General features: G+C 36.0%; 1 protein-coding gene across 1 annotated transcript in view; it reads left to right on the forward strand.

The window, feature by feature from the left end:
• PTPRD (protein tyrosine phosphatase receptor type D) overlaps window positions 1-17,298 on the forward strand; it is a 6,523,893-nt gene that overhangs the window by 708,254 nt on the left and 5,798,341 nt on the right. Inside the window, exon 4 of the mRNA XM_044061085.1 lies at window positions 6,774-6,808. The gene's annotated coding sequence lies outside the window, so the exon portion shown is untranslated. The remainder of the gene's footprint in view (window positions 1-6,773; window positions 6,809-17,298) is intronic.

Consider the following 17,298-nt stretch of genomic DNA (forward strand, 5'->3'; position numbering starts at 1 on the left):
AGTTTATAGCTGTGGAAATAAACTAAATACTCATATTCTGAAAATATGTATAAGCCACTCTCATTTCCTACTGTGACAAATACAGTGCAATAATAAAACCTGCCAAGGAGAATTTATAGATATCTTTAGAGACACACAGACACTTACATGTACATACAAAGACACACACACACACACACACACACACACACACACACACACACACACACACACACACACACACACACACGCACACACATACACACACACACACACACATGCGCACATGCGGACACGCATGCACACACATACACACACACACATACACACACACACACACACACACACACACACACACACACACACACACACTCGCACATGCGGACACGCACACACATACACACACACACACACACACACACACACACACACACACACACACACACACATGCACACACACACACACACGCATACAGACACAGACACACATGCACACATGCACACACACACACACACACACACACACACACACACACACACACACACACACACACGCATACAGACACAGACACACACGCACACATGTACACACATGCACACACACACAGATGCATGCGCACCTGCCTCCAGAAGTTTAGCTAGCTCCACCAGAACCCTGTGCTGGTACCAGAAACCAGAGCAAGTGCAGAAAATATTAAACTCTAGTAAGTTAACTTGATCCAACTGTGTCAGACTGTTTCCAGTTTCAAGCTTCTGCTCTAAATTTTCTTTTCTCAATTTTTTTCAGCACATTCATTCCACTCATGATGCAGAGGTTAGCATTGCCAACCCCACACAACATATCTTTTGAGGTTGTTGTGCCTTCTATGTACAGATTGAATGCTTTCCTGTGTCTGCTTGAATTTTCAGTATAAGTTCTGCCTTCCTATTACCCCAGACAGATATGGGAAGGTGAATGTGTGTGTGTATGTGTGTCTATGTGCATGGGGGAAGCAGTAGCATAGCTAGGGTGGAGTGAGTGTGGAAAGTATGATCAGATAGTCCAGATCATTCTTTAATACAATACAAGCTTTTTAAGGCCAGTAATGCATTAGTGGTCAAACCTGACTGGACTTATTAAAGTGTGTTTTTTTGTTAAATCTTCAAAAGAAGAGCTGGGGGGTGGTCATGGATCTGTATGTAGCTGTAATAAGCTGATTGCTAATTACAGTGAAATGCTTTTTTTTCTTTTACTCTCCACTTGAAGAGATGAGGGGTAGGGCACTGGTTTGTACATCTTGCACAGAACACTGGTTGAGCCAGCTATGCTTTTCGAGGGAGGTGGCTTTGAATGTGTTTGTGTGCATGTTCTTGTGTGTGTTTGGCAGGGGGATGTCATTGAGTGTGTGCATGTGTGCATATGCGTGTGCATGCGTGTTAGCATGTGTGTATGTGTGTGTGTGTGCGTGTGTGCGTGTGTGCATGTGTGTGTGTGTAAGTGTCGGAGTGAACTTACATCGCGATGAGAACTTGCTTTTTTTTATGCATACAGCTTGCAGGAATAGCGTCTGGGTCCCTGCAACCTTGAGATGAGTACTGCAGTTGCTGAAATGGATAAATCAACTCTAATGCACAAACAGAAGACTGCTAACTGAAGACCTGACTGAGACTCATGACTAGAGATTAAATTGCAGCCTAGGTGCTGGAGGAGAAAAAGATGAGTGAAAAGAAACATTGAAGCAATGCTTGCTCACCTCTTTCAGGTAGCAGGGTGTGAGAACATGTGCTGGAAAACACCTAGGATCATGGAGTGCAGTCATGATTGGCACAGCTGACAAGGACACTACCTGAAATGCATAGTTTCAGAGGTAGCTGCTTCATGACAAATTTACACGTTCATTTGCCTGATGCTCCTCAGCACGTCAGTGGAAGTAAGTGACAAATCAAAATCGTGTGGCAACAGCAACAGAGGAAGTAAATGACTTACATCCAAATCATGTGAAAACAACATCAGAGAAAGTTGTTGTTGTTGTTCAACAACATCAGAGAAAATAAATGACTTAAATCAAAATCATGTGACAATGTCATTGACTCTTTGGCCACAAAACCCAAATCGCTACTTTCTGTCTCCAAAAACTCACAAAGAAATTATCGCATTCAACTAGTATTGAAAGTGCTGGCAGTTCTCCTGTCCTTGAAGACACAACATGACAAGGAAGTAGGATTGGCCAGCAGCTAATTGTTTAGCTGCCCTTGCCCCCTTCTCACAGTAACAAAAAATAATAACTTATTATACCATGATCCCCCCAAAACGTGCACGCTGATTGGCCAGCGTGCCCGTTGTAAATCGAGTTATACTAATGGAAAAAGGTCCGGTCGCCCGGACTTTTTTCCATTAGTATAACTCGCTTTAACATTGTCTCGCTATTAAATGGGTTTAACATAGCGAGACAGTTTTAAAATAAGCAACGGAGATCTCCATTGCTTATTTTAAAGCTGTCTCGCCATGTTAAACCCATTTAACATAGCGAGGCAGTGTTAAAAGCAACGGAGAAAGCAAGATCTCCGTTGCTTTTATGTCTCGCTATGTTAAATGAGTTTAACATAGCGAGACAGTTTTAAAATAAGCAACGGAGATGTCCGTTTATTTTAACTGTCTCGCCATGTTAAACTCATTTAACATAGCGAGACATAAAAGCAACGGAGATCTTGCTTTCTCCGCTTTTGCTCAACTCTGATGTACTGCGCAGGCGCGCAGTACATCAGAACTGCCGCGGATGCCAAGACATCTGCGGAAGGGCAGTAAACAGGCATTATACTATGCCATTATTTAAGAAAAGTAACAGTTTCTTTTCTTAAATAATGTCATATAATAGCAATAACCACTTCTGGTGGGTAATGCTAAATTTACCCACGGCTGGCTTTGTTTGGTCCTCGGCCGGGACCAAACCACGCCAACCGTGGGTAAATTTAGCATTACCCACACCCAGGCGTGGGTTATTGCTATAATATATACCTCTGTAGTTATCAATCCAAAATGTTCTAGTTCCAAGTAGAAATATGGATTATGGAGGAGTCACATCTTTGCAGAAACACATTTGGTAACAGCTTGCATAAAGAAGTTAGACTTTGGGGTGGATATTTTACCTTAAATGTGTATTTATTTATTCAGTTACTCACTCACTCATTTATTTACTTATTTATTTCTGTATTTATTTATTTACTTATTTATTTTGCTCTGATTTCCAGAATAAAATACTTGAACGCAATACATTTCTTTTGTATGCATTGCTTTCTTTACATTTTAATGAATATGTTTAGAACATATATGGATCTGATATTTGTACAGTATGTATCGCCAGTAGACTTATTTGCAGATTTGTAGGGATAATCACCTGTGAGTGAGACAGTGTCTGTGTCCAAACAATGCAAGCTGCACTTTCCTAATGCATGACCTCATATACACTTGAGTTCTTCCATATACTGTTCAGTTTTTTTGGAAAATATGACTGTGCCCATCATGCTAGAGCTTTATATTGAGTACAGAATGTGTCATACTATACACATTAGTATATTGCATTCTCATAGCTGCTAGCTGCACCAGCTTCAAATGATAATCACATTATGGGACTGTACCAGTAACTACTGTTCATATAAATGGAGCAAGGACATGGCTTTGAAACCACTGCCCTAAAATATCTGAAAACCAAATCAAACATGTTCCACGAAATCCCATGCTAAAAGGGTCACACCTTACTTATTCCAAAACTCAGAACCATGCCATGACAACAAGTTCCTAGTCTGAACTGTAAAGTAAATATTTTATAAAGTGCACATCTGTACCATCACCTGACAATAATTTGTTGAATGAACCTACTTGGTCAGGGTTCTGCTTACTTTTTGTCTACAACTGCACTGTAAGGAAAAATTTGTCATGCATTCAAGGTTGCAGAGATTCTTAATTGCACTAGTTGTATAGTATAGCAAGCCATTTCTAGGATGCATCAAAATCAAGTGCATCTTGTACCACTTGCAGATGGTCTGTTGAAATACATTTTTTAAGTGTTTGAAATTAATAACCTCTGTGTCATAGTGTCTCAGCCTGTCTTACTGTTATTGTGTTTAACAGTGTTTGTGTTCTCTTCTCTGCTGCATTTTGTTATATAAAATTTTTAATGGGGGAATACAATGAATGACATTGATTATTTTATGTTTATGATTTTGACAGCTTCTGTAGAACAACAACTGAACACAAGAAGATTATATACTTATATGTTGGCATGTTTTCATGACATTGAGAAAGTATTTTTTTAAATAGTTTGTTTCATTTTTCTTTACTTATTTTAATGTCATACACAAACTTCTTTACCACCAACTTAGAAAATGTAGTATATTTGCATGGAATTTGTAACACAAACTTGCTATTGTAGCATCTATTGATTTGCATATAAATTGGATTGCTTGCGGTCAGTATTACAGAGGTAAGAACTAAATTGAACATTACAGATGTTCTCCGATAAAAAGATCTTACAGACAGCGAATATTCTATCAGCAGTCATGGAAAAAGCTAGTTTTCATCAGTAAGTAGTCTTACTGCTGACTTCAGAGCAGTGTAAGAAATTGTTGTACATAGTCATATAGTAAAAAGAGCAGTCCCTTGAGTCTCTACTTCATTTTTGCATTGTGGATTTTACAATGTTTTTATATGAGCATTTCCTCTACTTAAAATAATGATAGGGCTGCATTCTTTTACCAATGGATTTGTTATACTCTTAGGTTCTTCATACCTAGTATATGAATATTTTTAAGGTTTCATTTTTATAGAACTCTACTGAACACATCTGTATGCTATCTTAGCATATCTGTTCCTTACTTTCTTTTAACAGCCATATACAGACACTGAGCATCATCCTTATTTGAAAATATTTCCTAGCTTGATAATATCACATAGCATAAAATTAAAAGTCAGCTGAATATAATACAACTTCTTCAAACAAACTTGATGTTGTGGTTTGTTTGAAATATTAAATTTGCAAACAAATTGACATAACTGGATTTTGTCATCTACAAAAGTAACAAGATACAGCTACTAGCACTGAAATAACTAGTACAGTGAGGACGTTATGCCAGATCTAAATTAATCCAACAAGGTTATAAGATTGTATTACTGTAAGAATAAATATGTTTTTGGTAGTCTCATCACAATATTTCTATGTACATTGTTTTTGCTTGAGGTTATTGTTTTGTGGCTTTTTTGTTAAGTGATAAGTTGTCCATAACCATGAAGTGCCTCTTATTAAAATGGATTATATTTTGTGTTGATCTCCAACTAAATATTTACAAAATGACTGTGCTATCTAGTTTCATTTAGCAAAGTCAAAATATATCACAGTTGTTTTAGCTTATTAATAATTAAACCCATCTTAAAACTAAAGAGGCATACTCAAAAGCATTAGATAAAACTGATTAAGTAAAATATGTTCCCAAACTGGTCAAAACTGCTGTTTCATTTTTACCCCACTTCATGCAAAAAGTATTCCTTCTTAATAACATTGGATTCTCAATGTACCTAGTACCCTTATTCATATTTTCAAACTTTTCTGCAGTCAATACATGTTATATAAGGATCCTTATCTGCAAACTTAATTTCACACTGCAGTCTCCATGTAACAGACTGAAACATATGTCAATAATTTATATTTTTCTCAATTTGTGGTCAGAATGCAATGAAAATTATGTGACACTTTTGCTTAACTCCCATTTCAGCCTTAGCTTTTGTTTAGCATGAAAAATGTATAGGCATTACATATTTTCCATATTTTTTTATATGTAGGAAAACAGGATTAGTACTCTACCCAGTGTGTCTTAAGGCAACCTATGACAGAAAATTCTCAGAAAATTATAATTAGCTAAAGACATGTATTTATGTATTTATTAATATATTTTATAACTAGGGTAGAAGACTGATTCAAATAGACCATTTTCAGGCTCAGCTAAGTGTGCATTTATATATAAAACAAAGAAAAATAAAGAGAAATACATTCAAAGAAATACGAGTACATAAAATTGAGAGGAACAATAGCCAATATTATATGTAATACATATAACAATAGTACTGTAATTAATTGAAAATAGTTTGGGCATATTATGGTTGAAAATATTTCTATTCTTGATTGGGAATCACAGCAAAGTTAAATAATTTCCAGCAAATGTAATTTGATCAAGTGTTTATATGAATGGATGATGTACATTTTATTTGTTTAAAGAAGTAGGCCTTCAGTCCTTTCCTAAGGGTAGGGAATGAAAGTCTGTTTCTAATTTATTTGAATATGGAAATTAATCATTCCATGTTGTGTATTGTAGCCATGCATCCAAAAGAAAGAGAAAATGTCACAATTTTAAATATATATATATATATATATATATATATATATACACACACACACACACACACACACACACACACACACACACACACACACACTCACACACACACACACACACACACACACACACACACACTCACACACACAGACACACACACACTCACACACACACTCACACACACTCACACACACTCACACTCACACACACTCACACACACACTCACACACACACACACTTACTTTAGTATCACTGAACAATTAACAATTGTGATGACACTATGGCAATATATTATAAGGTTGCTAGCATAATCTTTATAAAGTTATTATGATTTTATAATATAAATGAACTCAGCTCTCAGCTGCGAGGATAAAGAGAATTGCCTGAATGCCATATTTTTGTTACCAACACTTTTTCTGTATTTTATCTAGGTGTGAAATAGCTACTGTTCTGCACAACAAATCTGGTAAGTAACACTTTTCATTCTTTTTTGTCTTGTGCCATTGTATTAAATTTATTTTATTTTTATTTTTATTTATTTTACATTTGTTGACTGGGCTAGTCCAACTGGATGTATGTCCATTTTCAGTGGAGGCCCGTGGAGGTAAATATACGATTTTATGTATGTGATGAAATTAATCACTTAAACAATAATTGAATATCCTTTTTTCTGCTTATGCATCAAGAATATGGTCACTTAAAGATGGCTTTAAGACCAGAAAAAGAATGAAATGAAATGACCATGCTAATTTACATCTCTTTAAAAATGCAGAATTATAACACTCGTTGAAGCCAAGATATTTTCATCTGCATTAAATTTTTGCCTTATACAGTGGCAGTCAGGAAACAAAGAATAAACCATTTCTTGCAGCAATGATTGCAGGTGTCTATGTAAATTAATTGATAGACTATAATTCTGCAGTGCATAGAATATGAGGGAGGTATAACCACTCCTTAGCTGCAGGCATGGAGTACTGTTAGACAGATGTGGTGTGATTTAGGAGGATGATAATTGAAATGGTAATAATGTTTTTGAATACCAATGAAACAGCCTCCACAACTTTTAGTCAAAATGCGGGTTTGCTAACTCTCCTATTGTTCAGCTCCATGGTTTCATGACAGAAAACATATACTACAATTTAATCAGCATTGCACTAATGAAACAAGCATTTTAAGACTAAATCACAACTGGGAAGCAGGAGAGAGAAAGACTGAGGCAGAGAAAAAAATGACCTACTTAAAATTAGAAAATATGATGTATGTTATAAATAATTAATATTTTGTAACTCATCATGATAGTTTTTATTTATCACCAAGAAAAGAAAAACAATTTAACAAGCAAAAAATATATATCATCTCTAGCTATTAAACAATTAAATCTTTGGCAAACAGATAAACAGACTTCTCTCTCTTCTTTCCATGTTACATTGTCATAAACTGATTAAACCTGTATAATGCCCCAAAAACAGAAATTCTTATAATTCTAAATATAAACTTTATGCACCATAGTGATGCATTAGATCCATCACCGGATTCATTTAGAAACTGGATCTCTAATGACAAGATCACAAAGTAAGAATATCTTTATACCTTTGTTTTTTGTAAGGGTCATTAATTTGCTATTTCACAGTTGTATTGATTGCCATTGTTTTAATATGGGTATATAAAATTAAAAAAATAAGTTATTTCAGACTTAAGTGACTCTTTAATAATTTAAACAATTTAAGGCATCAAAATTCAGGTCCTCAGAGGATGACTTAGAGATGTTAACTGTAGGATAACAATTGTTGGTATACATCTTATACCACAGCTCAGTTTAAGATATTTGAACTATGCAGGCTGTCTTCCCAACTGGGATAGTTTGTTTACAGACTCTACATTTACTGCCTCTGCCTATTTGGGGATTTCCTAATTCTCCATTTCTTACAACTACCTCAAAGATACGCAATTAGGTGGATTGGAAATCCTATGAATTATCTGTGAGTGTGGTGGCTGAATAAATATATATGTTGTGAAGAAACTAAAACCACTGTCATCTGTGTTAGCATATCTGGCAGGAAATTTGTGCATATTCTTAGAATAACTTATATCGTATGCCAGCATGCCTAACTGTGAAAATGTAAATGAGTTTTAAAATGTTTAAAGAATCTGTCACTGCTTTGACACAGTTCTAACTGTACTCAAAAAATATAAAAAGTCCAATAAACCATGAAAGTAAAACTCCGCGTGATCAGACCACAATCTTCTTTAATAACAAAAATAAAATTCAGTAGATTCAGCGCTATCGTCTGCTGCAGGCAGACTTCATCAGAATAATGAATACACAGTGCCTCTCATTTTTATATTACTGCTTTAAAACAATTTACAAGGTAATTGATAAAATTGATTAATTAATTGAACCTGTAATTGGAACAATTATTGACCAAATACACCATAAATGAATTTCTTCCTTATATGGTCGTAACACAATGAACAGGAAATGTATGTAAACAAAAATCTTTAAAGTGCTTGCTTTTCAAAATACTGTGCATTCTGCTATTGAATTTTTTCTTTCTTTCCTATACAAAGCAAATTAATGCACAAATTAAATTTATTGCACACTATCCTTGTTTCCATATGTAAAATATAATTATATAAATATATGAATAAATAAATATATAAATAAATACATAAGTAAATACATAATTAAATATGCTTAGATAATTGACTTACTAACTAAATTTGCAAAAATTGTGAAAATTGTATATAGGAACTTGTTTTGAAAAAATAAACTTGCAATCAAATCATACTTTAAACTTTCATATATATTATAAAATACTGCAATATATAATTCATGCAATAACTTACAAAACTATTCATTAAAAAATTCGTTAAAAAATCCATCGTTCTTAATAACACATGTAATAAGTGTATTAAGCATTCTCATAATATTTTAATTAATTTTCTTTTCTATTTATGTTATAGTTTAAAAAAAGGGTATTTTGTCATTAAGTATAAAAATTGTTACTATATACATTAAATAGAAATGTTAATCAAAAATTTCGAATGTATCAAAATGCTATTCAAATTATCATTGTTTGAAACAGGGTAAATCTTACCTAAAACATAACACTGTTAAAAGTGAACTATGTTATAACTGTGACATAAACAAAAGTGCATAATTTACAAAAATCCTGTGTTCACTTATAATGTTAAATTGATTTATATATTGTTTGTCCATGAACACTGATGCAAGGCTGTGTGTGGTGGAATCAATTATTATATACCAGATTTAAGCTGGACCAACTTTTTTAAAAAACCCATGAAGCCATATTTATTTTAAAAAAATGTATATTATATATACCTCTTCTTAAAGTTATATGCTAACTCGTGCATATATTTATACTTATATATTAGTATAACTTTTAAATCCTTGAGGCTTTATCTATTAATATGGGTTTAATACTTATATATTCATTCAGCCCTGGAGGGGTATTTGATCTTAACAGTAATTGCCATCTAATTTCCTTCTGCAACAAAACATTTTTAATATTGCCCCCCCTAGAGTCCATTGTAATAGTTTCCAAAATTCCAAACTTAAAATCTGTAAAACTTTCACATTCTAAAGAATGTTTAAACAGGGCACTTGTCTCCTTTCTCCTTTTAATATCGTGGGTATGTTCGTAAATTCTCTCTCTGAGAGTCCTCTCTGTCTTACCCACGTAAAACGAGAAACATTTAGAACAAGTAGCCAAATACACCAACATCCTGCTCCTACAGTTACCTTTGCAGAATGCTATCTTGCTTTTTAAACTGTTCTTTAGTATAATTTCCACTGATGGATTAATGTATGCACACTGCCTACATCTACCACATTTTGTGGTACCTTTCTTTTGGTCAATATTTTTTATCCCGGCTTCGAAGATTCTTTTAAAATTTTTTGCTGTTTTATATGTAAAGTTTGTTTTTTTTCCAACCACTTCATAGATGTCTTTATTGGTTTTAAAAATACTCCAATTATTTTTTATAATCTCAGTAAAGTAATCTGAGAAGCCGTTATATTCAACCATGCACGCACTTTTGTAATCAATATTTTCATCAAAATTCTTATCGTTGGGCGTAAATTTTTCACCTAATAATGGTTTAAATTTAATACCCCAACCCTGATATACTTCTGTCAAAATATCACCTACAAATTGTGTTGGATACCCCCTTTCTGTAAATTTTTCCAATAAAAAAGAAAATTCTTTCTCTAAGTCCTGTTTTTGTGAAGTCATTCTTGCAATCCTTACAGCCTGACCCTTAACTATACTTTTCTTCTGATGTAAGGGGTGTTGGCTGTTGAATTGCAAATAACTGTTACACCACGTTTCCTTACGAAAAATGTTGGACTTAAAACCACTAGTTGTCTTACTTAAGGTGATATCCAAATAGTTTATATTTTGCTGTTTAATCTCATGAGTGAAGGACAAGAAGGTGGTGGTTTGATTTATATAAGACATAAAGTCTTTTAAGTCATCTGGGGTATCTTCTTCCCATAATAAAAAAATATCATCTAAAAATCTGAGATATATTTTTATATTTTTCATATATGGGCTTTGAAAAATACATTCTTCCTCCCATCCAAGAAGAACCATATTAGCATATATGGGGGCACATGCTGCCCGCATGGCTACTCCGGTGACTTGTTTATAATATTCCCCTTGAAAGGTGATAAAATTGTTATCGAGAACCATTTCTGTCAACTCTATTAATAATTTTTTATTATCATCTGTTGTATTATAATATTTGTACACACTATTCTCAAAATATTCAAACCCTTCATTTCTAGGGATACAGGTAAACAAATCTTTGACATCTATTGTTACTAACTTTATTGTTTCTGACCAAAGATTGTTAGTAATTTTACCTAAAAAATCCCATGAGTCTTGTACCAAATGTGTTTGATTTTTCACAATTTCTTTCAATTGGTGGTCAATATAGACTGCCAATGGTTGAGTTTTTGATCTTTTTGCTGACACTATGGGACGAAAGGGAGGTTTGAAAATGTTCTTATGTATCTTGGGTATTGCGAAGATGTGTGGTATATAAGGATATGTCTGCTTTAAAAAGTTATATGTTTCCTTCTCAATTCTAGTATCTATCAGATATTCTTCTAACCAACTGTCAATTCTGCCGTAGGCAATTTGAATCTCATTATACGATACTGTAGTGTAGGTCTTTTCATCCATCAATAATTCTGTTAGAATGTTAATATAAGCTTCTTGGCTAAAAATGACCATTCCACCACCTTTGTCAGGTTGCATAAACCTCAAATTTATATCCTTTCTTAAATTTTCCATCAATGTTGTTTCTTTTTCATTTAAATTCATATTTTTGTGCAACCTTTTTGATTTTTCAAAAGTATCATAAATGTCGTTAGTTACTATAGCCTCAAAAGTCCCTAACAAAGGGTGTAATGGAGGGTTGTAGATACTACTTCTGCTGGGACCTTGACCACAATCTGAAAGTTCACTTAATGGTATATTCCCAGTTTGTCTCTGTTTACAGATTAATTTCAAATTTAATTTTCGTAAAAATATTTTTAACTCCAATAAAATATTGGCTAGATCTCCACATGTTGTTCTAACAAATTTAAACCCCTTTGAAAATAAATCAAAGTGTTGTTTTTCCACTTTCAGATTCGTGTAATTATGTATTTTAAATCCTTTATATGTCTGTGTTATACCATTTTCTTCAATGTATATTTCTTCTATCTCCCTCTCCTCCCTCTGGTTCTCCATACAATTTCTCTCCCCTCTCTCTCCTCTGTATAACCCTGTGGTCCAGGGTCCGAGGGGTTTCGTTGCTTGTTTGCTAGCCTTTCCGACCTTCGTGGTCCTAAAAAAGCATCAATGTCCTCATGAAATGTATCTAATTCGTCCAGATGACTATTTCTTGTTTCAAACCTTTCCTGAATTTCTACCTTCCTGTTTCTTCCTACTTCTTTATAATGACCATTTGTAACCTTATATCTATTTTTTTCTTGGTTTTTCTTGTATTTCTGAAATGGAAGTGGGTAACTAGTACCTTTTTTATATTGTTCTCTATCTCTGGTCAATTTACCTTGTTTTCTCAAATACACTTTCTCTATCTTCACTTCCACTCTCTTTAAAATCTTCATATATAAACTTTCATAATCTTCAAACAACAAGTCCCTAACAATACCACTCTGACATTCATTCACTTCATCGACTAATTTTTTAAGCTGTACTTCGTTATATTTAATCAATTTCGACATCAATGTACACCCACAATCGTCGAAAAAAGTTTGCAAATCATTTATCACATTCTCGGTGTAGTGAATACCAAAGGGATATTTATAAAATCTGAGTCCCAACTGTGCATGTTTGAGAAGGACATTCTAAAGTACAAACTATGGAAAATCAGCTGAGCAGTGAGTGATGTCATTGGAATGTTCCTTGTTGGTAGGAGATGATTTAAACAGCTGAATGACAGAAAAAAAAATCTTTTTTTACAGCTGACTGTTCTATTTTGAAATTAGACAGCTGAGACTATGAAGCTGTGTAGTTTGTCAAATACTGATCAGTCAGTGAACATCAAGAAAGAGAACTCACCAAGAACACTATAAGCTTGCCTTGGCATTGATATTATATCTTAGAGCAGATTAGGGACAGCACTCTTCAGTTAGGTCATGAAAGTAGAGTTATTAAGATAGCATTTTTCTTGAATAATGGAGTCTTATCCTGCAGTTTGATTTACATTTCTGGTGACTGAATTCTAATGTTTATTGAGCGTTATTGATTTTCAATTTTGTAATCATTTTTTGCTTATTATTATTTTTGTTTTCATTATTTTACATTGTGGCTGGAAATCATTGTTTTTCTTTAGAGATTAGAGAGTGTTTCTACCTGTTTGATAGTCCCCAGGTCACCCCGAGGAACTGGCTGTTCTTCTTATAGCTATCATTTATTTTGATAAGTAATTTTCATAATTGGACATTACTTTTGAAGGGCATGAAGACTCTCTGATTGGTGGTAGTGTTTTTGTATTTATTTTGGGAAAGAAACACAGCTGGAAATCTGTGTCAGGCTTTCTCAGCAGTGTTTGGATATGTGAGATTTTGAGTGTGAGTGTATCAGTGGTCTTAAACTGGGATGCTTTGCTCTGAAGTGTGCAATAAGAAAATACATTTGGGAGGATAGAGGTATATATTCCAGCCCCAGGAAAATACAGTGTGTCCCTTTTGTGCTCTTAGGGGAAATTTTTTAAATATTACTTTTGTTTTAATGACAGTCTCATACTGGAGTCAGCATTGAGGATTGAAGCTCCTTAGCTACTGACCCAGAATAGTCAGTAACTAAAAAGTTATCTAATTGGTGATCCGGTGGGATAAAGCCAGACATCACATTAATTGGTGCCAGCAATGTGGGATTTTTAATTGGATTTTAGTAGTCTGTGGTAGTTGTCATTAAAGTGTGTACTCTTGACAACCACAAGGTAAACATTCAGAATTTCAATCCACCACTGTTTTATTTATTTTTTAGATAAATAGTCAGGGATAGCAGGCATGGATGTCAGCAGAAGATTTAGCAAGCTGACAAAAATCCAGTTGGCTAAGGAGTGTGAAGCCAAAAGATTGGTGCATGGCAACCTAACCAAGGAAGAATGATTTCAGTCTTGGTTGCAGCCACAGTTCAGACCAGCTGTTCATAGGATATCCAATTTGGTGTTGGCGATGTGCAGCATGCTGAGATGGGACAGTTCACATTCTCTTCAGAGGACCCGAGAATCTGTCTGGAGTTAGAGAGACTACACCTAGAGGCCAAAGAGAGAATGCAGTAATGGGAGGCTGAGGAAAGGGAGAAGCAGTGCCAATATGAACTGGACGTCAGACGTTTAGAAACCAAGGAAAATGAGAGATGGCATGAGGAGAATGAGAGACAGCACCAGCATGAAGTGGAGCTTCTTACCCTTCAAGAGGGTCATGGAGGTAATGGAGAAGGGAATAACTGGACTCTGGAAGCTGAAAAGATCACTAAACTTTTTCCTCAGTACAGGGATGGGGATAACTTTTATAGTTTTATTCATGTTTTTGAGAGAGTATGTAGACAATATGATGTTGACCGTGAGCTCTGGGTTTTGCTCCTGACTCCTTTACTCCGTGTTAAAGCTGTATAGGCTGTAGCAAAGTTAAATTATGTAGATTTATTTATTTAACATTTAGTTACCGGGAAACTCTGACATGGAACAAAGCAAATTTTCAGCGGAGGCCCAGGGAGAAGAGCTCCAGACACATGTCTTTGTAACATGTGAGGAAACCAGAATACCCGGAGAAAACCCACACCAATGCAGAGAGGACATGGAGACTCTGAACAGAAGGCACTCCAGCCAAGAATCAAACCAGGGAACCTGCTGCTGTGAGGCAATAGGACTACCGCTGCACCACTGCACTGTCTGATTGTTTGAATTATGAAAACTGAAATGTTCTTGCTTGACTGTTTCAGACTTACACCTGAATCCTATAGGAGAAAGCTTTGGGAACATAGATGCAAGGCAGATGAAAGTGTCCGTTATTATATTGCTGACTTAAATACTTACTTTCCTAGATGGATGAGTGGGTGTCAGATCACCACTTTTGAAGGACTGAAAGACCTTTTGGTGAGGGAACAAGCCCTCAGTCCTTTGCCTGATGACATGAGAGTCTGGTTAGCAAAGTGAGTGCAACTCTGCGAAGGAGTTGGGGAGAAAAGTGTATCGCTACTTAGCAAGCAGAGCACCACTACATACAATAGGGATACCCACTGCTGCACTTGGACATAAGGGAACCCATGGGTGGCAGTTTAAACCACTCCAACAGTAATGAGGGAAACTACAAATCCAAGTGTACTGTTAGGGATTAGAAATTTCAAGTGTAACCATAGGAGACACATAGCAGTCTAATATCCATTGAGGCAAGGTGAGAACCAGAAGGTGAGACAGAATCAGCTAATAATGATGACAAACTGCCAGTGGTAAGTTGTTTAGAAACAATTGGGGTGCCAAATTATCATAAAAATTTATATGCAGTCTTAGTGGATGGTAAACAGGTGACTGGTAAGAGGGACACAGCTCCTAATATAACCAGTGTGAGGCCTGCAGTGGTTAGAGAAGAGCAGTACTTGCTTGGGCAGCCCACTCCAGTCAGAGTGTTGGGAGGCACCCCATTCCAAATACCTTTCACTAGGGTTCATCTTGACTGGGAGGGTGGAAGAGGAAGTAAGCAAGTGGGTCTATGACTTTTCACTGAAAGCACATTTCACTGAAAAAGATTTGACTGTGCACAATTCACTGAAAGCTCAATTCACTGAAAACACAATTCACTGAAACACATTTCACTGAAAGTTATATATGGCCTTACCCCCACTGTGGTGCGACCCTGGAGTTAGTATATATAGTAAGGGGGGTGTGGAGCACTCTGCCCCCCACATTGCAGGGTGTGGGGGAGTAGCCCCCACCTAATTTAAATATTTTGAACAATATACATGGATACTTGCAATTCCAATAAATTACTCTTTTCTGAACATAATACATATACAAACTGTGTGGGGGGCAGTGTCCCTCACCCCCTTACTATATATAATAACTCCAGGGTCACCCTACAGTGGGGAAAAAGCCATATATACCTTTCAGTGAAATGTGTTTCAGTGAATTGTGTTATCAGTGAATTGAGCTTTCAGTGATTTATGCACGGTCATTTGACTTTCAGTAAAAAGTGCTTTCAGTGAATAGTCCTAGACCCAAGCAAGTATGTATGTTCAAGGATATCCCTGCAGATGTCCTGATAGGGAATGACTTTGATGATGCAGTACCTTGTGTACATGCAGTGACATGCAGTCAGGCTTGGAGAAAGGCATGTAGGCCCAGTAGTCTGGGCAAGAGATCTTATACCTGAAATTGGGCCTGGTGTAGTGGCTGTTTCAGAGAAGTTGCTATCTGATAGCAGCAAGTCTGAATGTGAGCCAGAGCTGCTGGTGGGTACAGGTACTGATATTCCCTTGAACACAGTGACTAGACTTTCTGCAGAAGGGAGGCTGAGGAAGGTCATGAAGGTAGAGTTGAGAAAGGCTCAACTTACAGATCCTATGTTACAAAGCTTGAGGGAGGCGGCTAAGGAGGCACATGAGGCTTAAGGAAGAGAGAAGTCTGTATACTCAAACAAAGGTTTGTTGTATAGAGAATGGGCTCCTGGAGGTGGGCTAGAAGATGAAGTGATAATGTAGTTGGTAGCACCTAGAGCTTACTATCTGCCAGTCTTAACCATAGCACATGACATTCCTTTCTCAGGTCATATGGGAATAAGACATACTAAGAGACATATTATGCAAAATTTCTATTGGCCTGGGATTACAAGGGATGTGGTAGGATATTGTAGGACTTGTGAACAGTGCCAAAAAGTTGGTAAAACATGGGACAAGGCTAAATGTCCATTAATGCCTTTGCCTGTTATCAAAGAGCTATTTCAGAGAGCGGCCTTGGATATTGTGGGACCCCTGAGTAGTCCAAGTTCTACAGGGAAGAAATACATCTTGGTGGTAGTAAACTATGCTACCAGATATCCTGAGATGGTGGCGCTGTTGTCTATTGAGGCAGAGACGGTGGCAAATGCTTTGATAGGAATCTTCAGCAGAGTAGGTTTTCCATGGGAAATACTGACTGAGGTGCCAACTTCATGTCAAACCTGCTGACTTGTCTTTGAAGCCTTGTGGGGTGAAACATCTAAAAACCACCCTTACCATCCCCAGACTAATGGTCTTGTGGAGAGGTTAAACTCTACATTGAAGACTATGCTACTGACATTTGCAGACCAGTTCAAAAGGGAGTGGGACAAGTATTTGACCCATCTGTTATTTGTACTGCAGGGATCTACAGGTTTTTCACCCTTTGAGTTGTTATATGGGCATAGGGTGAGGAGGCCTTTAGATTTAATGCGAGATG

This window comes from Protopterus annectens, chromosome 2.part0, assembly GCF_019279795.1.
Source record: "Protopterus annectens isolate FY-2018-M chromosome 2.part0, PAN1.0, whole genome shotgun sequence".
In the NCBI taxonomy this organism is placed as follows: domain Eukaryota; kingdom Metazoa; phylum Chordata; order Ceratodontiformes; family Protopteridae; genus Protopterus; species Protopterus annectens.